Raw genomic sequence first — 25895 nt, 5'->3', positions numbered from 1 at the left:
GATATGTTGTATTTTGGGGTACTTTTGGGGATTTGTAAAAATTTATGTTTTTTCTGCTTAAAGTTAATTGAGTTAGTCCATTGTCTTCGTTAATTGTATCACAGGCAGAGGGGAGGGATTGTGTACACTGTATTGGAGTGTCTGAATGTAAACCTCTGTTTTTATGGGCTTGTATGTTTTGTATTCGGTGCCCAACCAGGTCCACCTGGGCGTCACCTTTGCTGTATAACATGTATAAAAGACCAGTGTGTGCCATTAAACTTTCTGTTCCTGATTTACCCTCAGTCTAGAGTCTTGTCTCTTATTATTGGAAACTGCTACAAGGGATTGCTATGCTCTTCATATTCCCTTGAATAATCACTAGCTCTTGTAAGAGCTGTTCCTGCTTTGCGCTCTGGAGGAAGAGAGGTTCACCCACTGGAACCTGTAGCTTAGTCATAGGTCCAGGGTGGTTAGGAGACGGCGAGACCCCAACTAAGCTGTGGCGGTTGTGGAGTCTGCGGTGGTTGTGGTGTCCGGTGCGGTGCTTATAGTCCTCGGCATCCCTTTGTGTGTCTCTTTCTTCCCTTAGCCCTTTGTACATCTGTTTCTCCCCCAACTCCTTTGTGTGTCTCTTTTTTCCCCAGCCCCTCTGTGTGTCTCTTTGCCCCCATCAGTGCTTCTAGGTTCCTCTTTGTCTGATCAGCCATTCTGTGTGTATCTGTGTTTCCCCTTCCCTTCCTGTGCCCTCTTTTTTTAAGATAAGATCCAACTTGGAACAAAGAATTGTAATTCTACCATGTATAAAAGAACATTTGAATTGGCTCACAAAAAACACTTTTTTAAGGGTTTCCTTTAGAAGAACCAACTTGGTATACTATAACCACAGGTGTGAGCTTACATGGATGGGTAGCACATTACTGTACAAATTGGAGGCAGGAGATATAGTCCAACAAAGAGAGATTCTTATGTTCCAACCTGAGAGATTTAAGAGCAATATCCAAAGCTCTACAAAAATGTCTACCCTACCCGTGGTTTCTCATCCAAACGAATAACAGAGCAGTGGCATAATTTGTGAACCTTCAAGGTGGCACCAACAGCAAGCCCACATTGAGAGAAGTATCTCTTGTGAAATTTTGCTCAGTCCAATCTTCAGGGTCTGAAAACAGTTTATCTACGAGGTACAGAAAATATTCTGGCAGATTACCTGAGCAGGTCACAGATTTATCCAGGAGAATGGAGACTTCATCCAGAAGTGTTCATAGAAATATTACTAAGATGGGGCACAACTCAGGTCAATCAAATGGTAACTGCCAACAATGCTTATGTTCCCAGATTCTTCTTACTTCATCCAGATCATCAATCAGTAGGTCAAGATGTACTCAAACATAGACTTTAGATATCGAGTATGTGCTCCCTCCCCTTCTGTAAATTAACTGTCTACTGAGAAAAGTATGGTCAGAAGGAAGTAAGGTGATAACTATTATCACAGTTTGGATGAGGAGACGTTGGTTCTCACCTCTGAGCAAGATGAGTTGGGACAAACACAGGCTGCTACCAATGAGAAGGGAACTGTTGAGTCAAGGCCTGGCAGTGCATCCCAATCCCAAACAGCTGAAGTTAAGTGCCTGGCTCTTGAAAAGGAGTGACTCCTACAACTAGGCTTATTGGAAGAGGTTATCAATACTCTTTTGAAGTCAAGAAATAAATCCACTTCCAAATGCTATAATCATGTTTAGGAGACTTTCAAAACATGGGCAAAGAATAAGGAAGTTGATTTTCTTCATCCTTCTTATTCTCATATTGTGGGATTCCTTCAAGCTGTAATAGAGAGTAATCTTAGCCAAAGTACTTTGAAGGTGCAGACTTTGGCTTTATCAGCCTTATGTAATTTTTCCTTGGCATTAGACTAACTTATAGCAAGTTTTTGGTTGCTTTATGTATAAGACCTCCTCTAAAACATTATATGCCTCCATGGGACTTTCCCCTTGTCCTGAATGTGTTAAAAGAAAATCACTTTGCTCCATTAGATGACCTGAACCTGACATTGCTAACTTATAAGATGTTATTACTGGTTGCTATATTATCAGCATGACGGATGTCCGAGATCCAAGCCTTCTCCTGTGATGTAGCTTATACATAGGTGTATGATGACAATGTGAGCTTGAGACGTAAGCATGAGTTATTACCTAAAGTTGTTTCTAATTTCCATCTGATTCAGAAAGTTATTTTACCTTCCTTTTCTCCTAATCCTACCTCTAACTTGGAATTCAAACTTAATCAATTAGATGTGAGAGAATGCATAATCATATACCTATCAGAATTCCAGACCTTCCTTAAATTGAGTCAAGTATTTGGTCTTCCTTCAGGATCCAGAAAAGGGGAAGCAGCATCTGCATCTACTTTAAGGTGTTGGATTTCACATGTTATCCTGAAGGCATATCATCTCAGAAATTTAACTCCACCTTATAAGATTAAATGACTAGTTCAGGCATAGGAAACCTTCGGTATTGCAGATGTTTCAGACTACACCTTCCATGATGTATGGGTGTGAGAGCATTATGGGGGATGTAGTCCACAACATCTAGAGGGCCGAAGGTTGCCTATCCATTAACTAGGTCTTTGGCTAAACCATGGGCTATTTGGGCAGAGATTTCTTCTGATGAGATCTGCAGGACAGCCACTTGGTCTTCGCCAATGATTTTCATTAAACATTACTAGTTATTATTAGTTCGATGTGGCCTCTTCCTTCACCTCATTTTGCAGAGGTGTGTTGTCTTCAATTTCTTCTGTACAATAATTACTGTGTGTTTCTGGATATGGTTTGTGAGTGGTTATTGCCCCTCACTTTCCTAGATGCCTTATCTTGGGTATTACCCATAAGTGATGCTGCCATGATTAACCAGGAATAAGGACAATATATTCCATACTTACCATAATTTTCTTTTCCTGGCTATTTCTTAAGGCAGCATCAGGTACCCACCCATATTTTTCCTCTTGACCTTTTCTTTTTAATTAGACTGAGGTATGGAAGGAGGAGGGACAATTTATGCCTACAGTCTGATTCTTTTTTATTTTACGTTTTTTTTTTTAGCTGTTTCTGTTATCTTCTGGCTCGGGCATGAGTTACCCATGCAAGATTAAACTTACCCATGGTAAGTAAGGGATACATTTTCCCTATTTTAGGCTAAAATAGAAAACATGAAACACAGCTCAGTACGTTTTCTTTTTTGGCTTACAATTTAGAATTCTCTTTTTGGCTCCCCACTTTTTTCTACAATACATAATTTAATGACTAAAGTCCATAATCCTAAAAGGCAGGATATAATCCTGAAATACTACATTTTCTTCTGAATTAAAAAACAACACATGAACTTGCAAAATGTAACTGACTGGTGGGAACTGCTGAGATGGTTGCAGAGCAATACACTAAAATAGAGTTATATATATTAAAATAGAGGTATGGTAGATCACAGTTATGAAGAATACTTTTTACCTGCTTATTACACCCTAGTGACCAGCTAAATAGACCTTGTATACTAGAAGTTGAACACATATTATACGTATAGCTTAGACTGCAAAAATAAATGAAAGTGCAGGTAATATTAAAGCACAGCTTGAGTGTGTGTGGGAGGGAGGAAGTGGGGCAACTCTAAATCCAGTCAGCAAACCTGGATTCATATTTTTGTGAGTGCTAATAGTTTGTGCTTAAGAATTAATTCTAAAATAGCAGGAGATCAGTTTTCCCAGGCATGGGGTAATTCCACATACTGATTGGACATTGTATTTCCTAAATTAAGCATTCAATAAAACAAACGCAAAAAAAAAAAAGTAAATAGTACATCATAGGTTATCATTCCATTCTATAAATATTGCATTTAGTTGGGATTTCTGGCACATTATCAAAATTCCATATGGCTTTTAGCTGTGTCGCTGTTTGTTTCAAGCTGTGCCTAACAGATTATTTTTTGCTCTATTTCTTTCTTCATTTTCCAACACACACAGTTAATCCATTTATTCTCTAAACAGTGAATTGTAATTAATTTAAATATCAAAATAGAAAAAAGCAGCAATTGTGTCTGATATTGTGCTCATCTATAACAGTAATTTAAAAATCGTTATACGCACTATACACAGTGGTGTATTTTGTTTCTGTGATGCCCTAGGCATGACAAAACTCAGACAACCCTCCCCCTCAATCGAAATGTCTCATATTTAGAACCAACACGCTCTTTGCCTGACAGACACACGCCCTCACTAATACAGACACTGACCGATACAGTCATTGGCACACACACTGTTTAACCAACACATACTTTCACTAAAACACACACACACTCACTGACAGACATACACACTCACTCATTGATTCATTCTTACACACTCACTGACAGACACACACTCACATTCACTGACGATCACACACATTCACCAACAGACACACATACACTCACTGACAGACACATACACACAGTCACAAACAGACACCAACAGACACACATGCACATTCACTAACAGACACACACTCAATCAGTGTCAGAAACAAACCAAATCAGAATCAGATACACATACTGAGACACACATATACTCACTGACAGAGACGCACTGACAAACACACATACACTCACTGATAGAGACGCACCCACTCAGTGTCAGAGAAGCACATTCACTGACAGACACACACATTCACTGACAGACACACATACACTAGCTGACAGACATACTCACTCATTGACAGACACATACGCACTGACAGACATACACATTCACTAACAGACAGACACACTCACTGACAGACACACATACACTCTCACTGACAAACACACACACACACACACAAACTCTTTGACAGACACACATGCAAACTCACTGACAAACACATACACTCTCACTGACAAATACATATACACTCTCACTGACAAACACACACATACATTCACTGACAAACACACATGCACTCTTACTGACAAACACACATGCACTCACTGACAAACGCACGTATACACTTACTGACAAACACACATGCACTCTTACTGACAAACACAAATACACTCACTGACAAACGCACATACACACTTACTGTAAAACACACATACAAACTCACTTACAGACACATGCAATTTATAAAAAAAAATAAAAAATTCCCTCCATCCAGCCTCTCTACCTTTGGGAGTGCTGGCATGGAGTCTATTTCCCTGGGGCTTCTGGGCTGAATGGCTGGGCATGCGGTCCCTGGGGCCCAGTGGGGCTGCTGTGCTGAGTGGCTGGGCTCGCAGTCAATGCAGACATGTGAAGGAGCTCTGATCTCCCTGTTAAGCTCCCTCATGCTAGATACAGTGCTGACTATACATATTTAAAACATACACAATTTGAGTATTTGTCAATTTTTGACTCACGCAATGAACATGCCAATATAGTAGTTGTTCTTATATGCAAATATTTCTGAACCTGTAAGAAATATTACAAGGTATTTTTTATCCTTCCACTTCTTCTGTAAATGTTGAAAGAACCAATAAAAAAAAGGTTATAAATGTGCATACTTTTTTATGTGTATGTTTATGTGTGTCAGCGTTTGCGTGTGATAAATTTATGTATCTGTGCATGTGTGTTAGTGTTTGGGTGTGTCGATGTTTTAGTGTGTCAATGTGGGTACCTGCATGTTTGTCAATGTATGTATCTGCATGTGTGTCAGTGTGTGTGTCAATGTGTGTATCTACTTGTGTGTCAGTGTTTGTGTGTGTCAGTTTATGTATCTGTGCATGTGTGTCAGTGTTTGTGTGTGTCAATGTATGTACCTGCATGTGTGTCAGTGTGTGTCAATGTATGTATATACTTGTGTGTCAGTGTTTGTGTGTGTCAATTTATGTTTCTGTGCAACATTTCTCAATGAAGCCTGGTGGATGTGCTAAGCAGTGGATTTCTGCTTTTAAATTTACATATACAAATAAGTGTCTGCTATGTTTATTTATGTTGCTAGAGCCTTGTCTTCAGATTCAATGCCAAATCTATTAAGAGCATTCAGAAATGGACCCACCACTTGCTGTATTGATAATGCAGGCTTAACCTTTTCACATTAACAATGCCAGTTTTTGTCCAACCTAGTTGGCAGTGCTTAGCCATGAGCTAGTATTGAGTATTCGGGGATGGTTATTCCAGGAATCTCTGCCACTCCCAGCCAATTACCCTATTCAGATTGACAAGTTTGACAATGATATTGTGGAAGTGTAAATGTTGCATTATCACTGCAGCTAAAGTGGAATGGTCAGGGCAGTGAAATTTTTTTTCCCCCAAACTGCTTCTGAGCAGCTTGACATAAAACCAAAGGATGTTTCTAGAGCAACCACTACACTTAGCAGCAATGGTTATGTTGTGTAATTGTGCCTTTAAGAAATCCTTACAAGCAGATGAAAAAAATCAGCCACTTTGGGCAGTGAAAGCTGTTCTATTAAGTTGTCACATCAAAGTAATTGTTTTGTTATATCTTATTGTATGACAACTTTATTCAGAAGTCAGACTTCTAAATCTTCCAACATTCACTATGTGGCATTATCTACTGAGGGCTGTGTGAATGGAAATTAGCAATTTTAAATAGCTGTCAAATTGAACTCTTTACCTTTCAGTAAACTGTCTGTTTTTGTAACATAAATAGTCCTCAAGTGCGTCTCTGAGTCTGCTCACTAGTAACATGGAGCAATTTAAATTCTCGTGTTTCTTCTATGGTTCCAATAGAAGTGCTGTCATATTGATAGAGATTTATTTATTTGTACTTCAAATGCAAATGAAACACATGCTTCATTCTATCCTTCCATACCCCAAAATAGATGCTACAAATTCAGAATCAGAAACCAAAGACAAATTTAGTTAGGCTGTTCAATTCTTCTTTGTTCAGTTATTACAGAGTAACCTATGTTAAAGGACCACTCTAGGCACCCAGACCACTTCAGCTTAATGAAGTGGTCTGGGTGTCAGGTCCTTCTAGGGTTAACCCATTTTTTCAGAAACATAGCAGTTTCAGAGAAACTGCTATGTTTGTGAATGGGTTAAGCCTTCCCCTATTTCCTCTAGTGGCTGTCTCATTGACAGCCGCTAGAGGCGCTTGCGTGATTCTCACTGTGAAAATCACAGTAAGAGCACGCAAGCGTCCATAGGAAAGCATTATGAATGCTTTCCTATGTGACCGGCTGAATGCGCGCGCAGCTCTTGCCGCGCGTGCGCATTCAGCCGACTGGGAGGAGAAGAGGAGGATCGGAGGAGGAGAGCTCTCCGCCCACCGCTGGAAAAAGGTAAGTTTTAAACACTTTCCCCTTTCCAGAGCCGGGCGGGAGGGGGTCCCTGAGGGTGGGGGCACCCTCAGGGCACTCTAGTGCCAGGAAAAAGAGTATGTTTTCCTGGCACTAGAGTGGTCCTTTAATGACTGGGAATGCTAAATGGAACATTTAGAATATAAAAGAAAATATATTTTCTATCTCTTGTCAGTACCAATAGGTGTTTGAAAATACAGAGTGCCTGAAAGTGGGCTAACATAGTCAAAACCGGTCTAAATCAGAGTTACAGTGCATTGAGTGAACATATCATTAGCCAGGAGCTAAAGTACCGTATATACTCGAGTATAAGCCGACCCGAATATAAGCCGAGGCCCCTAATTTTACCCCAAAAAACTGGAAAACTTATTGACTCGAGTATAAGACTAGGGTGGGAAATGCAGCAGCTACTGGTAAATTTCTAAATAAAATTAGATCCTAAAAAAAATATATTAATTGAATATTTATTTACAGTGTGTGTATAATGAATGCAGTGTGTGCGTATGAATGCAGTGTGTGCGTATGAGAGCAGCGTATGCGTATGAGAGCAGCGTGTGCGTATGAGTGCAGCGTGTGTGTATGAGTGCAGCGTGTGTGTATGAGTGCAGCGTGTGTGTATGAGTGCAGCGTGTGTGTATGAGTGCAGCGTGTGTATGAGTGCAGCGTGTGTAGGAGAATGCAGTGTGTGTGTGTGTGTGAGAATGCAGTGTGTGTGTGTGAGAATGCAGTGTGTGTGTATGAATGCAGTGTGTGTGTATGAATGCAGTGTGTGTGTGAGAATGCAGTGTGTGTGTGAGAATGCAGTGTGTGTGTGTGAGAATGCAGTGTGTGTGTGTGAGTGCAGTGTTTGTATGTGTATGAGTGCAGTGTGTGTATGAGTGCAGTGTGTGTATGTGTATGAGTGCAGTGTGTGTATGAATGCAGAGTGTGTGTGTGTGTGTGTGTGTGTTGCGGAGCCTTGGTGGGGGGTGGGCAATTTTATTATTATTTTTTTTATTATTTTGATATTTTTTTTATTATTATAATTTTTGTATTATTATTTTTATTTAATTTAATTATTTTTTTATTTTATTATATATTTTTTTTCGTCCCCCCTCCCTGCTTGATATATGGCAGGGAGGGGGGCTCTCCTTCCCTTGTGGTCCAGTGGCATTGGCAGTTCAGTGGGGGCTGTCAGAGCTGTAACTTACCTCTCCTGCAGCTCCTGTCAGCTCCCTCCTCCTCCGCGCCGGTCCGTGCAGCTCTTCTGTCAGCTCCCAGTGTAAATCTCGCGAGAGCCGCGGCTCTCGCGAGATTTACACTGGGAGCTGACCGAGGTGCTGAACGGACGGCGCAGAGGAGGAAGGAGCTGACAGGAGCTGCAGGAGAGGTAAGTTACAGCTCTGACAGCCGCCACAGCCCCTGTCTGTATTATGGCAATGCAAATTGCCATAATACAGACTATTGACTCGAGTATAAGCAGAGTTGGGGTTTTTCAGCACAAAAAATGTGCTGAAAAACTCGGCTTATACTCGAGTATATACGGTAAGCGTAATCAGCATTAAGAAGTTGGGCTGATGGAGGCAGTGTTATGCTCTGGGAAACGTTCTGCAGGACAACATTTGGAAACCTGGTAAACTTACTACCCTTCTCAATAATTATAGACCAATCTCTCTAACACAGAAGCAAAAATGTTTGCCAAAGTACTTTCTTTTAGGTTTAATGTACATCCAGATCAGGTGGGCTTCATTCCCAGTAGGCAGGTATATGAAAATACAAGTATAGACTTAGTGTGGAAAGCCTGGCCCACCCACCCACCATCCTCTCATTCGAAACAGTAAAGGAGTTTGATAGAACCAAATGGCCATTTTTGTTTGAGTTATTTTGCTATATGAAATTCCCAAATCACTTCAATGTGGCAATTGAGGTGTTGTATCAATCCACTTGAATTATGCGCATGATTGCGTCTGACGTCATACGTGATGACGCCCGACACACGACGAACCCAGGATGAATATTGCCTGGGCTACATTAAGATATCGACGGGATTCCCCCTCCCCTACACAGATCTTGATTAGGTAAATTGTTCTCAGGGTTGGCTAATGGGTATAAAATAGGAACTGGATTTAATGATATGCTGTTTAATAGTTACATGCCTGTACTATTTACTGCACTTTTCTTATATTGTCTATGTTTCCACTTTATAAGCAAGACTTTTTATGTGCAAATTGATGCTGGGGTCTGCTATACCTCTTTTAGGCATTACCCATAGTGATCCCAACTTCCTTTTTCACGACACTCCGGGGAGCACTGGGAACCTATGTTTGGGATGGGAGGAGACCCAGACTGAAACATACACTACTGTCACAACCCAAAGACAAAGGCGGTCTCGCCCTACCAGACTTTGCCTTATATTACAAAGCATGTCACCTGCAACGTGTGGTAGAGTGGTCCAAACCGGGGGTTAGCAAGCTCTGGAAAACAGCAGAGGAGTGCGACGCGGGCATACCAACCGCCCTCCTTCCGTGGCTCCCCGCAAGGGGGTCAGGGAGGGAAACACGATACTCGACCTACACAAAAGCGACACTGACGGTGTGGCGAGGCAGTATCGGACGTTATGCCCTCTCCACATACCCGTCCCCACTGCTACCCCTGGTTCATAACCCGGACTTCCAGCCGGGCTCGGACCCGAGGGCCTTCAGGGCACTAGTGAACGACCCCATGCCTCGCCTACGACACATCTGCACAAGACGAGGAATGAAAAGCCTGACATAATTGTGTGGGGAGACCTCCCAACCCTTCCTAACACGTTTTAAATATGAACTACGCAATTTCATAAAGCTACTCCCACAGGGCCAGGCACTCGGCAGAGATCTCACGGTCTTTGAAAGACTATGCTCTGACCCGGACCCCTTAACACATGGGGTATCGCACCTGTACTCCCTTCTCCAGTCACAAACACCAACTGAAACACCGAATTTTATGGGTAAATGGGAGGAATCCCTGAACCAAACCTTTAGCGCCCTGAAATGGGAGAATATGTGTAACATTATACACCACTGCTCCATATTCAGCAAGAGCCAAGAGACAGCCTATAAATTGCTCACACGCTGGTATCGCACACCAGCCACAGCACATCACATAAACACGAATGAGTCTCGCCTCTGCTGGAGGTGCGAAAAGGCGATAGGCACACTCAGACATATCTGGTGGGATTGCGAACTGATACAACCCTTCTGGCACACAATTCACGCTATTATAACCCGCTTTTCGGACAATCCACCACCATTTGAACCGGCAGCCATGCTGCTCCACCACACAAACATCTCCACATCCAAATATAAAAAATCGCTCACGATCCGGATCATAAACATAGCAAAGCAGACGATCCCAAGGTACTGGAAGACGAAAGAGACCCCGTCCTTACCCTTATGGTTTGCCCAAATGGAAGACCTCAGAGCCATAGAGGAACTCACTATGTACGCGGCTGGACCGCAACAACAGACATACCTAGACATCTGGACGCAGTGGATACTGACGACTGCGAAACCAGAATTCCAGACGATACTGACGAATTTAACACCTACGAGCCCAAGACCGACTGACACAGAGACAACACACTGACCCTTCTCCTCCTTCCCTACCCGACCCTATCCCCCCCAACCCCCGTCCCAATTGATACGCACCGACCAGAAAGGTGCGGAGTCCTAACCTAGTGCAAAAGGTTTAAGTAGGTCGGTTACCCGACAGGGATAGGTAGAGGCTGCAGAAGAGATCGCCTATTCCCATAGGTTATCACTGGTTCCTACAGAATCCGTATGGCCCGGAATATATGCTACAGGTTAGGACCTGTCTCAATTTCTGCCATGAATGAAGCTCAAAGATTTCATTGCTGCCCGGTCCATTAGACAGGACCTGCGCGCCCAACCACACAGGATGAATATTGTGCCTTATACTTTCTTATGTTCCGACACATGTTGTGTGCTATACAATTGATTTACATGCAACTGGAGACCTGCGAGTCTTACATAGAATCTTTTACGTGACAATAAAAATCATATTTACAAAACAAATTAATTAATAAATACCATTACAAACCAAAAAAAAAATTGATGCTGGGGTTTCTTTTATCTATCAATCCCCTACCAGATGTTTAGTTCAGGTACTGTCCCTCCCCCTTTGCCATATGAAATTAACCGGGATGCCCATTTCTGTTACTCCTATTTGTCCTATGACTTTCTCACATTAGAGCAGTCAAGAGTATCGTAGATCTTCAAGTGGCTGGCTTGGAGTACATGGCTTCTGCTCATGACTCTATGACCTTATTCTCTCTCTTACTCACCCTGATTCTTCTATCTTCTCCCTATTCTTCATTATCTAGTTATAAAGTCAATATAGATAAATATGTTGCCCTTTTTATTCATGTCCCACAGGTTGTTTGAACACACCTCCTCCATACCCTATCTGAATAACAGAATCTGTGTGGAATTGGAGTCAGATAATTTTTCACCAACCTCTCACAATTTTTTCTATGGCTTCCTAAAGCATTTCACCCCTTTTTACCTACAAAGTGTCAGCCTTAAGGAATGCTATCACAATCTGGGATAAATATGCTATTAAACGTAAATTCACTATTTCTCTATCCCCCCCTAGCTCCTTACTTGGGGTAAAAAAAGAGAGGATTTTTCCCTGGGGATTTCTTTGTCTCATTTTGCCTGCCTTAAGGATGTTGGTCTGCAAAGTTTTAAGGACTTGTTTAACCCCTTAAGGACACATGACCTGTGTGACATGTCATGATTCCCTTTTATTCCAGAAGTTTGGTCCTTAAGGGGTTAATTCGGATTCATTTACCTAATGGATATATTGCAGACTAGCACTACATTGATCCCCTCTGACTTTTTTGATTCATACAATTATGCAGCTACACCCTTCGGTTTAACAGGCTTCTGCTGCAACCCAAGACTTGACACACTTTGTCTGCAAGAGTCATATATAGAGGGACTGATTTCATCCTTTTGGGTCTCTATACACTGCCTACATACAATGTCAGGATTTGTAATTACCCCTGTCTCTTTTTAATTTAATTTTGTGTGTGTTTTCTTAATGTGCTCTTTGCTACCGCTGTATTTTCTGTGTTCCGCTCCTTGCAAAGACTGTTATTTATTCTGGTCTAAGTGCCTCTGTGGTACCATCTGATTCCTTGTAGCCTCACAGTATCCAAAAGGAAATCTCCCATTGCTGTTTTGGCTTGTTTTACCGGATTGTTTTAACTGATTTTGGCTGGATTTAAAGATCTGACTCATGGCTTGTATTTTCTGATTATCCTTCTGCTAAGTGACTCTTGGATATGTTGCCTCTGATTAGTTTGCTGCCTCTCAGGACTTGAACAAGGATTGTTTTAAAGGAACACGTTAGTGTAAAGAATATAAAGCTGCATTTTTAATACTGTAGTGCACCTCTGGCCCCATGGTCGCCCTGTCCATGAAAGGGTTAAAAAAACAACAACCTTTCTTTCACTTACCTGATTCCAGCTCTGATGTTGCACTCCTTCTCTGCTGATGTCAGCAGATGGGATGCACTTAATTTGTGGCGGGTGGCAGTGCCGCATGCATTAAGCCTTCACTATAGAAAAAAAATAACAATACTTCCTATGGGGATGTCCTTATGGAATGCATGAGGACGCCCAGTGTTGTTGCACAAAGTCACACTCCGTGAAACTGCAGTAAGCATCTCCAGTGGCTGTCTGGTAGACAGTCTCTAGGGGCAGTCTTAACACTGCAATCTAAACATTGCAGTTTCTCTAAAACATCAATGTTTTTACATTGCAGGATTAAAGGAACAGGGACACTGCATGGGCAGTTTAAATGCGCACGCGGCTCTTGCCGCACATGCGGCGCTGACGTCGGCTTTCTTTCTCTGCTATCTTTTTTCCCTCTATTCCTTCCTTTCATTTTTTTCTCTTTTCTTCATTTAATGCATCTGAAGCATGATTTTTATTACTTGTGTGGATTTTGCCCACTTGTGTTGAATAAGGGTTATTCTACTTTGGCAAAGTACAGTTTATAGACAATTGATGTTCTAGTGCTGTATCAAGCTTTTTGGCAATTGTCTTATGCTTATTTCATCTTTCCACTTGTATGGTATTTCTAAAAATCAAGAATTTAAAAAATGAGAGCTAACTGTTGTGATGACAGCCTTTGTCCAACTTTAATTTGTTAAATGTGGTGCATTTATATAGTTCTAAATCCCATCGTGATGAGAGAAAATTGCAAAATAAAAAATACAGATTAAGATTTACATTACAATCTATATGGGTGAGTTTCAGGTATTGTGCATAAACAATTGTTATGGTGTTGATTTCGCTTTGTTACTTTAGTGCTTATTATGCCTTTATGTGGTTTTATTGAATAACAAGGAATCATTATATAAGGTTGCTGGCAAATGTCATCACATTAGGGGAGGCATTTGTGGTGTTCATTCTGTTCATGCACAAACACAATTTTTTTAGGTATGAGTTAACGGGTGCTTCCATTTTTAAAGTAAGGCAGGGAAGTTGTCAATTGCATAGAGTGAATAGAATTCCTGCCAAACCTGACCGCAGCTCCACAGCAGCTGCTATCAGCTTACTGACAGCTCCATTCACGGTTTTGTGAGTAGAGTTTTCAAGTATGATTATGTGAAAGTGCCAAACTGTATGGCCACACTAAGCTTTGAAGAAACTTCTTTGCAAAGGATATCAGTCGTACACACCATCGTAATGGATATAGATATATATATATATTTTTTTCTATTCAATCATCTATTTTTTTTCTTTTTCTGCAAGGATGTAGACTTTGAAATTCTCTGCCGTTAGTTTTATAAAAAGCAGTAAGACAGCGACAATGTTCCCCCTGGTAATAGTTAATTTTTTTCAAATTCAGATTTAGGTGACAGATTGTTCAAGATGTGACTACTGTATTACAGAAATTACGAATGATACGTCAAACTCTTATAGTTCTCATTTAGAACTTTTAACCCTGACTATTTTGAGTATTGTCGTAATTATGTATCTGACTATAGGATGAGCAGACATAATTTGGGCATCCACTGCAACATTAATTAGGAAGTTACAGGATACTTTCTTATTTAGTTTACCAAATGTGTTAGTAGAAATGTGCATAATAGATCTGACATACCTATTCATCACTGCTTTTAAATGTATATACATTCCTCTTAAAATTATCCAGTGCCCTGAATTTCTGCTAATTTGGCTTTTCTAAATACATTATTTTTAAATATCCAGCTTAACTAGGCCAATAAAAGTCCCCTTTAAAACACTTAGTAATATGTAAAATCAAAAATCAAAGCAAAATAATATTGATCTATGAATACAATTTACTTAAAGATATTCAGCTTGGGAAAGTTGGACAATTTTCAGAACTGTAATTTTTGTCAAAATTTTGCAAAGAAAAAGTGAGTAGCTCTTAAAGGGACACTGTAGGTACCCAGACCATTTCAGCTCATTGAAGTGGTCTGGGTGCTGTGTCCCTTTTGCACCTAGTGCTGCAATGTTTACATTGCATCTCTAAGTCTTCCCTCAGTGGCGTTCTATCAGTCAGCCATTAGAGGGCTTCCTGAATCAAAATTGACTTTTGGTTCGTTATCTGACCCTGGACATCCTCACGCTCTGAATGAGGACCTCCAGTGTCAGACTTTTCCCATAGGAAAGCATTGATTTAATGCTTTCCCATGGGGAGGTCTAATGCGCGGCCATGGGACATCGGCGCTGGGATCTGGTAAGTAAATGAAGGGTTTTTATTTTTTTATTTACTAGGTAGGAGGGGGCGAGAGGGAGGGGGGAGTCAGAGGGATCAGTAGTGCCAGGAATACAGCTTTGTATTCCTGGCACTACAGTATCCCTTTAATTATAATATTTATATTTATAAAACTACATATATACAAATCTGAAATATTTTCTGATGCAGTTATTTTTAGTTCAGCTATTTTGAACATAAAATTCTTTCCTGAACAATTCCTGACAGTTCTACAAATAAATTCAAAGAGGTCTTCCCTTCTCATTTGTAATACAGTCAAACATGCATCATTTCATACCAGATTCTGAGTTCAAACTTAAGATCCTAGATAGCTCCCTAGATACTTCTCTGAGGAAACTCCCATGAGTGTCGTCTGCACATTGTCCCCAGGGCTGCTCTGAAGGTGTGACAGTCGATACTGTTATAGGGCCCGGCTGTGCCTTAGACCTACTAGTACTATGTTTTTAGGTTGGGGACATATAACGCGTCCCTTCAAGAGCTGTATTATCAGCCCTCATTGCTCTTCTGTGCGGCAGCGCTGGGAGGAACTGATCTCAGATCCTGTGAAAAAAAAGCCATGTAAGAGGGCAGAGAAAGCCCAGATTGCCGTTTTTATTCCCGTTAACTTCTACTCATTCTGCAAAACTGTATGTTATCAACTCAGATTTAAATCCATCTCTTCATGCTTGAGTATAATTTTTGTTTTATGGAAACTATAATGTCTTATGTTAGAGGTGGCCAAAGGCAGATAACACTCCTTCCATGATATGTCACCATCCTAAACTGTGTAAAAGTGTATAAGAGATTCAGTACAATAACAATTGGGAATCTACCTTTGGATGACGGTCACGTGTCCAGCCTAGCTTTTAGAGCGCGTTGTAACCGTGGGCGGTTCCCTTATTTACCTCTATAATGTCTTAAAGCATAGAACTTAGCAGGGCTAACCATACAGATATCTTAGCCATAATGTTATATAGTTAGTAAGAGATCCTCTATTTAACATATGTAAATAATTGAGAATACAATATAAAATAAGGATTGTCTTGGAAGCAATAGTTTTGTCTTTTAGATATTTATTATATAAAAATATAAATATAGACATATAAAATCCATTATAGCAGAGTTTATAAGATGAAATTAAATGCTTGCAAATATCATTAATAGGTTAACATACCCTTCTGAACATGTCATCATGTCAGCCTCTCAGTCATTTTAAGATGGAGCAGCGTCTGTCTCCAAGTCTCTCCTCTGTGTGTTAACATTTAAAAGTACACTTATTTATACCTTAAGTGTCGTCATTTTAGAGTTACCATAGTTCATATATGAAAAGGTAACTTGTCTACTTTAAATCAATTTAGGACCTCCCTTAATTTGGCAAAGATACAAGGCCATAACTAAAAGCAAGTGCACACGTCATGGAAATTTTCCTGACTTGGGGAACTTCCACCAACTTGGGACAAGATGGCTTCCCAAAGTTCTGAATAGCTTATCTGTTGTTTATACTAAGACGTAAGTGCACAGTCGTGGGAGATTCCCGGATTTGGGGCAGTTCCATTAACTTGGGGTTACCACAGTATATTGTGTACTGAAAGAGTCGTAGTATAGCCTTGAAGCTTGTTTATGCATTATTGTTATTGTAATTCGTCTGGGACAAAATGGCGCAAACATATTATGCACTGAGGTTATTGCTTAAAGAAACATCTATGAAAAACAATATGTTCCATTTCTAACACCTTGTCAACTTGCAATATCTCTTAAAGACAAAGTACACAGTTTAAAAAATACAACATTTCATTCTAAAACTTGTAATATTTGCATTTGCCCATAACAGCGTCACGCGCACGCTCTTAAAGGGGAAGTGGGAGCCGAAAATCAAAACGGTCTCCCATTGGCCCCTGTCACCCCACACTCCCCATACTCTCACATATTGGGGGCGTGGATATGACAGGGGCCAATCAAGAATAAGTTGAAGGTATTTAAACGTACCTCTCCCTTTACTCCCTGCCCTATCGTGGTTTCTGTTTCAGTTCCCTTTAGCGCTTGTTGTGTTCAGTTGTGTTCCTTCGTATTGACCTTGGCTTTGTTTCTGACTACGTTATCTCTTTATCCTTATCTGTTCTGTTTGCCGGCTTGCTGTTTACTGTGTACCAGACCCCGGCTAGTCCTAGTTTACGCTGTCTCTCTGTGCCCTTGACCTCGGATCGTTTCTGACTCTGTCTCCTCTCATATACGTCGAGTCCGGCCATTCTAAGGTCCGGTAGACGTATCTCTCCTCTGTGTTGTCTTTTGTCGAGTTGAATCCTGCAAGTTGGGGTATATTTTCGTTACATCAAACCAGCCTATCTGTCCATCTTCCAAGCCCTAGGGCTCTCATCTCATTATTAAAAACTCTGAATACTAAGCCACATCTGTTTTAGTATAACTTTGTAAGTCGAGCAGCAACATAGACAGACATGTCACTGACTTGACATTTTTTATGACTTATAGCTTAATTCCTTCAACAGCCAGTAATGCAGGTTTATGCTTGACCCCTTCGGATTCGCTATTGATAGTAAGATGCTTATAATTGTTTTACTATGTGCTCAACTGTTATTATTGCTATGCTGTTGTGGCGACACAAGCTTGGCTATTTATCACTGTGATGTGCCAATATATAATCATGATAATAAACAATTAAAAGAAAAAAAAAACCCTCAATACTCCATCTTCAGCATTTATTTGTCCACTCTTCTTCTTTATTTCTTACTGGCAGGCAGAAGTTGTTCCTTGTCTCAGGGTTGGCACTCCCAAAGTAGTCTTCAAATAATAAATAGAGAATTCAGGCACTCAATAGGTCCTTTTTAAAGTGCAGTCTTTTAATGGAAACAGCAAGCAAAAAGTGACAATATTTCAGCCAACATGGGCCTTTTGTCAAGTATAGATGTCAAGATGACTTGACAAAGGCAACCCTCTCTGAAGAAACAGAGAGGGTGACTGACAGATATATGAGTTACAACAGGTGTCTCTTGACCCTGGCCACAAAGCGATGGCTATTGCAAAGGATGGTTGTAACGGACCGTTTCATCAGACAAGGGGTTAAAATCCATTTAGGCGATATGCCCCTTTCTGAGAGACAGGCACAGCTACTGCAGAACACCAAAACTCCCGAACTGGATACAAAATAGCACTCCAAACTGGAACCTCACGAATATCTGCTAGCAGACGAACAAGAAAAGCATACATCAGCTTACACTCCTGGCAATCAGTCTCCAACAGCATACAGTGAATCCCCCCCAAGAACGAGACAAGGCTCTGTGTTGAGGGTCAAGCAGTGGTCTGAGGTGCTGGCACACCCAGCCTGGTTTTTATTACAAGTGAACACATACAGGCCACACCCAGGGGGAGGCATAAAATAACCAATAGTATCACGGGTGCAACCCACACATCCCCTCCCCTTAGTGTGACACATAATCCCATTATACATACAGTTAAAACATACTTTTTACCCAACTTTCATAACTCTAAAACCATACATCACATTCACATAAAAATCCATATCCACAATCAATCCATTCAGGGGAACAACATATTAAAAAAGTTTCTTTTAAAACCCCTGGCAGCATGGCAAAAAAACATCCCCACAATGCATCCTGGTTTCATCCCTTCTGCCCTGGAGATAATTGGAGAAGTAATCCAATTATCCAGGACTAGAGGCAGACTCCATTAACCACATGGTTGCAAAACAACATAAAACACTTTAAAATACATAAAGTCACATTTTACACATAACACACAGACATTTCACATATCCCCAGATAGCTCAGGTCTGAGTGCACATTATTAGGTGAATGGCACTCAGACCAACCGAATACAGTTTAATCGCCATAGAGCCAAAGTCTTTAATCACACGAATAGGCTCCATGGCATAGCTATCTGGGTTACCACAGCTCACACAGGGCAAGTACCAAATGACCCCACTGTATTTAAAGGGCCAGAATGAGTGACATTCACTCTGGTATGGCCGAATACTGTTTTTAAAGGGCCCAATCTCCCAGGGCCATAGTCCAAAGGCAGCAGGCGGGCAGCCAGGCTTCTCCAATGCAATGTGGCGAGATTGCTCTCGTCACATCTCTCCCCCTTTCCAAACAGACTAACAGGGTATCTGACCTCCTGCCGGTCAGTGCCCTTGTTAGTCCAGCAGCCCACCCACAAAACAGAAACAGCAGTACAGCCCACCCACAATAACTGGTTACTACACCTGGGTAGAGGAGAAATTTGTCCATGTCCAGGTGCCTCACCATGGCTGTGTGGGGGACTGGTAGTCTGCCTTGGTGGGTTGCTGAGTGGGCAGAGACCAGCGGTACTCTGCCCTGATGCCAGCACTACCACGGGAGTAGTCTGGTTGAAGCCTGGTTGCTGGAGACCGACTGTCTCCCCTTTAGTTACACAGCTCTGCTGCTGGAGACCGACTGTCTCCCCTTTGGCTAAACAGCCCTGTCGTGGGGGGGCAGGACCGACCATCCCTACCCCCTGTGTGGTAAGTGCAGAGACCACGGTCCCATCTGCACCGGTGGGGGGCTTACAGTCTCCCCCTGGTACCTTAAGCTGGGGAGAGGGGGTAACAGGCTCCTCTCCCAATAGAACACTCTGCCGCTGGGGAAAGGAGACTGGGCTCTCTAATCCCTGCACATTACGGGTCCGCCGCTGGGGAGAGGTGGTAGCAAGCTCCTCTCCCATACATACTTCCATCCTCTGTGGAGGGAGACCGACTGTATCTTCTCCCAATACAGTGTCCTGCTGCTGGGGAAAGGAGACTGGGCTCTCTATTCCCTGCTGGATACTCTGCCGCTGGGGAAAGGAGACTGGGCTCTCTATTCACAAAAAATCACGCTGCTGCTGGGGGGTAGGACCAACTACCTCTGCCCCCTGTAACTCAGCCTGCCGCTGGGGAGGGAGGACGCTGCTCTCCTCTCCCTGCACTTCACACTGCCTTCCCGGCATATCACTCTGCTGTTGGGAGGTAGGACCAACTACCTCTGCCCCCTGTAACTCAGCCTGCCGCTGGGGAATGGAGACTGGGCTCCCAATTCCCTGCAGGACCGGTGGAGAGACCTCGGTCCCATCTCTACCGGCCACCTGGGGTTCTTCCCAGTAAATCTCCACAATATCTTCCCAGCGGAATGGGTCTGGGTCTGGGTCTGTCACTTTACTGTCCTGCTGAGCCTTCCCAATGGAGTGGAAGAGATCTCGGTAGTCCTGCTCCAGTTCCCACTCCATGGTTGCTAGGTGAAGCAGGTCTTGCCCTACCTCATGGGGGTCATCCCAGTCATGCCTAGCCTCCCTTGTGTAGAAAATATCCTAAAGTCTGGTCTGCGCAGGGCTCCCGAAGTCCGTCTCTGCAAAGGACTCCCATAACAAGCCAGGACCATCAAACTCCTCTCCCTCTGGCTTGTCATGCTCGGCTGTCCAGGGTATATACTGTGCCATATACCACCAGAGTGCCTGGTAGGCATCTTCCAGCCAAATCTCCTGCCATACTCGGAGCTCCAATTCCTTCACCCATTCCTCCAGGGGCTGCTCTCCCAGTAAGGGCATCCGCAGGGCCACTTGCTTCTGCAACCGCTGCTCTTCACTGGGGAGACTCTCACCCCGCTGGTATTGTACATCCAGGGCCTGGTACCAGATGCTTTTCCTTAATGCATCCCGGCGATCCAGGTCCTCTTCCTCGTATAACACTGCTGGTTCCATTCTGTTGCTTTTAGAGTCGCTGTACTAGGACATGCGTTGCCCCCACTTGTAAATCCAAAGAAATGGTGTTTCCTGTAGCTGTCCTTCTGGCTGTAGGAACGATCCCGCCGCTTGCCACCAATTGTAACCCACCGTTTCATCAGACAAGGGGTTAAAATCCATTTAGGCGATATGCCCCTTTCTGAGAGACAGGCACAGCTACTGCAGAACACCAAAACTCCCGAACTGGATACAAAATAGCACTCCAAACTGGAACCTCACGAATAGCTGCTAGCAGACGAACAAGAAAAGCATACATCAGCTTACACTCCTGGCAATCAGTCTCCAACAGCATACAGTGAATCCCCCCCAAGAACGAGACAAGGCTCTGTGTTGAGGGTCAAGCAGTGGTCTGAGGTGCTGGCACACCCAGCCTGGTTTTTATTACAAGTGAACACATACAGGCCTCACCCAGGGGGAGGCATAAAATAACCAATAGTATCATGGGTGCAACCCACACATCCCCTCCCCTTAGTGTGACACATAATCCCATTATACATACAGTTAAAACATACTTTTTACCCAACTTTCATAACTCTAAAACCATACATCACATTCACATAAAAATCCATATCCACAATCAATCCATTCAGGGGAACAACATATTAAAAATTGGCATGAATCAGACCAGGGGTTCAAACGTTAGTAAAGTTTCTTTTAAAATCCCTGGCAGCATGGCAAAAAAACATCCCCACAATGCATCCTGGTTTCATCCCTTTTGCCCTGGAGATAATTGGAGAAGTAATCCAATTATCCAGGACTAGAGGCAGACTCCATTAACCACATGGTTGCAAAACAACATAAAACACTTTAAAATACATAAAGTCACATTTTACACATAACACACAGACATTTCACATATCCCCAGATAGCTCAGGTCTGAGTGCACATTATTAGGTGAATGGCACTCAGACCAACCGAATACAGTTTAATCGCCATAGAGCCAAAGTCTTTAATCACACGAATAGGCTCCATGGCATAGCTATCTGGGTTACCACAGCTCACACAGGGCAAGTACCAAATGACCCCACTGTATTTAAAGGGCCAGAATGAGTGACATACACTCTGGTATGGCCGAATACTGTTTTTAAAGGGCCCAATCTCCCAGGGCCATAGTCCAAAGGCAGCAGGCGGGCAGCCAGGCTTCTCCAATGCAATGTGGCGAGATTGCTCTCGTCACAATGGTTACCAGAGACAAAGCTGAAAGTATACTGGAAAAGGACAAAAATCACATGGGTTCATAAAACAAAAAAGGGGCAGACTGTACAGATGTGTGCTGAGCTATAATTTACAAGCAAGATTTTCTACCCAGGTTATGCTAATAACATTTAATTCAACGAAAGTCAATCTGTTATTAACACATGAAAGAAAAACACACAGAACAGAATAGAATGGAACAGAACACTCCAGATTCTGTGCACAAACTCTGAACTGACACTCATTTTTACCTGAATATATTATTTGAAAGCATTACCTCCTATACAATAAACTTTGCTCATCTGCGAATACATACAGACCGTACAGTAACAGTAACCAAGGCAACAGCACCACATTATTGTAAGCACTACAATTTACATTTGAAATAAATATAACTTTCTTGCTGAAAATCAGAAGTCAGGCATTTAAAATGCTGTGACTCATATAGAAAACCTGAAGAAAATTTGCCAGTGTATTTATTTTCTCAAGTCTCCTATACACCTATTTATATCTTTTTAAATAGAGTTTTTGTAAGCTTCTATTGTCACACTGCAAGCAGGGTCCCGTCACTTCTTTAGCTACCCTTCCCCTGGAGATGACAAAAAAAGAATCCCTTGTCAGGTCATGTATTGTGTCACACATTGGAAGGGAGGGATAGAGAGCTGAGCAAGAACAGTTACATTCTGCTGTAAGTGCTTTGATAAGATTTTGTCAAACACAAGTGAGATGCTGTGATATGATTTTTTATTTTTCACAAGTTATGGATTTTTAGATACAGCGTTAGACGATGCAATGCAGAGATATGAAATATACTTTTCTGATTTTTTTTTAAATTGGTAAATTTTTTAATACACAGTAATACATTGTCACAAGCATGAGAAACAGAAAATGAGATTCTGATTGGACATTTAGATTTCATCTTTTTTTCTTTTAAAGTTGACTTTGGTACTTAAATATATGTCCTCTGTGTTTATTCCTCCTTAAGCTATAACACTTGGTGAAATACTAGTCTGTATGGATAAAACATTTAATATTTATGCAAATATCCCATGTTTGTTTTCATATCCCCCTCAGTTAATACACTAGATGTACAATACATAAAGCTCAAAATGGAAAAGATGCTCTTTCTTTCTCTCTCTGCGCATTTAACCTCCCTCCCCCTAAAAATTTTATTTTAAAGAATCTTTATAAAATACACATCTTGACTGTGTTGAATTTCATTGAAATTCCAACCTAATCAAAGCATAGGCTGGGAAGGTATACGGTATATCTCCACCAACTCCTCCCAAATCCTCTATATACATACCCTCTTACAAAACTTTTAAATCCTACTCCCACCTTATTTTCTATTGTTTTAGATCAAACCAAGTGTTTGCTTGAGTATCTGCCCCTGTCCAGATTGCGTAAAATAGAATGCATGCACGCTGAAGTAAATCACACTGACACAAGTTCAGATAAATGAAAAACTCCGGAATGTTTAATCAGGGGGGCGGCAAGCCCCTTATAAAGGCAGAAATACATCATATGCAAAATGCAAGATAACAAAGAGAATACATCATTAATTGGTCAAGTGTTAAGTGTCTTATCTAATGCACTTCCTCCAAAGTGTGATGTCACCATCATCTCGGGATTTTACTCCGGATGGAGACGCCATCTTGTTACACGAGGTGTTCAGTCGATGGGAGGGTGTGCTCTAGCAGCCATTTTGAGTAAATACTGAATACAGGTATACAAAGTAAATATACAATTTACCTACATTAATTTCTATCCATAACACTATCATTCTGCTCCTAGCAGCTGGTGATGTCCCACCTCGGCAAACCCACCACGTAATTACTCAAGGAACCACACCAATCTCATACCCAACTCATGTTACTATTGCTCTAAATCCTCCTTCAATACTGCCCTCTGGAATGCATGCTCTGTTTGCAATATTAGAAAATCCACTGCTGTCCACTATCTTTTAATCTCTAGTTCCATAAATTTACTAGGGTTAGCAGAAACATGGCTCTCCCACTCTGACCCAGCTACCCCTGCATCTTTATCTTTTGGTGGTCTTCAACTTACCCACCACCCAATACACTCTTAATGTAAAGGTGGTGGTCTACTCTCACTTCACTGCTCCTTTAAACCTCTACCCACCCCCTTCCCTCTCTTTCTCATAATCAAATTCATTTGATTTGCCTTTTCAAACCCATCTCTGCTAACATTGCCATTATTTATCACCCCCCTGGTTCCTCTCTCCTCTTCCTTGACCACTTTGGCTACCCTACTTCCTCTCTGCTATTATTCCATCCCTAATTCTCAGGGACTTCAATATTCCCATTAACCCATCCTTGACCTCAGTAGCTTCTAAGTTACTTTCAATAACTTCTTTCCTTGGGCTATCGCAGTGGGCTAATTATCCCAATACCCTCGACCTCATGTACAGTGTCTAATATCTGGAACACTCCATTTCCTCTCTCTGATCACCACCTCTTATCATTTCCACTCCGCCCATGACCTCCTTTCCTCTGCTCGCACCCGTATAGCCAACTCACGCTTGCAGGACTTCTTGTGGGCGGCTCCCTTCCTGTGGAATAGCCTGCCTATCGCCATCAGACTCTCTTCTAGTCTTCAATCGTTTAAGAAGTGCCTTAAAGCCGATCTCTTTAGGAAAACGTATGACCTCCCAGAGTAACCTCTACCTCACATACCTGTCTCTTGCTCTCTCCTAAAGGGCAGCACTCTACTCTCTCCTCCAGCTCTGCTTCTCTTCCACCTTATTTGATTGCTATTTTCTGTCCTACTGTGTTTTACACCCCACCTCCTATAGACTGTAAACTTGTTTAAACAGGGTCCTCTTCAACCTATTGTTCCTGTAAGTTTTCTTGTAATTGTCCTATTTAAAGTTAAATCCCCACCTCTTATAATATCTGTTGGCACTATATAAATGGCGATAATAATAATAATATACTGATACAAAGTAGAGACTGCTTTGTCTCCGCATTTTTACTCCGCCTTACAAATCTTGCTACCACCGTCAGGAGTGTCAATCCACCAGCTGTCTCCAGTGACAATTGTAGGGAAAGTGGCTCTGTCTATAGAAGATCTCGCAGGTTTGTAGGATCCTCCACAGACCTCAATGCTGTACTCTCAGTACAGCAATGACGTTGCTTCTTTTCAGCTGAAGCACCAGGAGCAAAAGAGGACAAGCCAGAAGATGAAGTTGGTGCCTGCAAGGGACAAGTTCAATTAAGTAAAACACACCTTTGCCTCAACCCCTGGCCACTAATCTCTCGATGGTGATGTTAGGGGTCTTTGCAAATCATAAAAAGACCCCAGACAGTGACAGTAACTCTTTAAAATTAGGCTATGGGGTTTAGAATTAATTTAAACAGTCAGTAGGAATCACAAACATGTATTTCTATGCCTTGGGCTACAGAAATGTTTTTACTAAAAACGGGTTAATATCTCATTTAGAGTGTCAGCATATCTTTGTTTGCATTAATACGACATAGAGGCACAAGTGAGTTATTATAAATCCAGATTACTGTAATTAACACAGGATTATCCTTTAGCATTGTCTGCACCATTCTCCATAAGTTGGAAAATGCCATGGTAATTTTAACTAAATCATTATTGCCATGTTAAATGTTTTCTTACGCAATTTAGAAACGGAGTATAAATGAGTCTGTCCTTTGAAACAACATACAAGAGCATCTGGATTCCTGCCCAGATGAATTTGAATACAAAATATCAATATATCAGCTACTTCAGTGTATTAAACTGGTAAAGAAATGGTTCTACGAGTGTTTTTTAATGCACTGGTGGCCTGAAGGTAATCACATTTAGCTAATGCTTGCAGGGGACTGATTTGCAAAAGTAAACAGGAGAGATG

The sequence above is a fragment of the Pelobates fuscus genome, chromosome 6, assembly GCF_036172605.1.
Source record: "Pelobates fuscus isolate aPelFus1 chromosome 6, aPelFus1.pri, whole genome shotgun sequence".
In the NCBI taxonomy this organism is placed as follows: Eukaryota; Metazoa; Chordata; class Amphibia; order Anura; family Pelobatidae; genus Pelobates; species Pelobates fuscus.
This window is presented reverse-complemented; position numbering follows the sequence as displayed.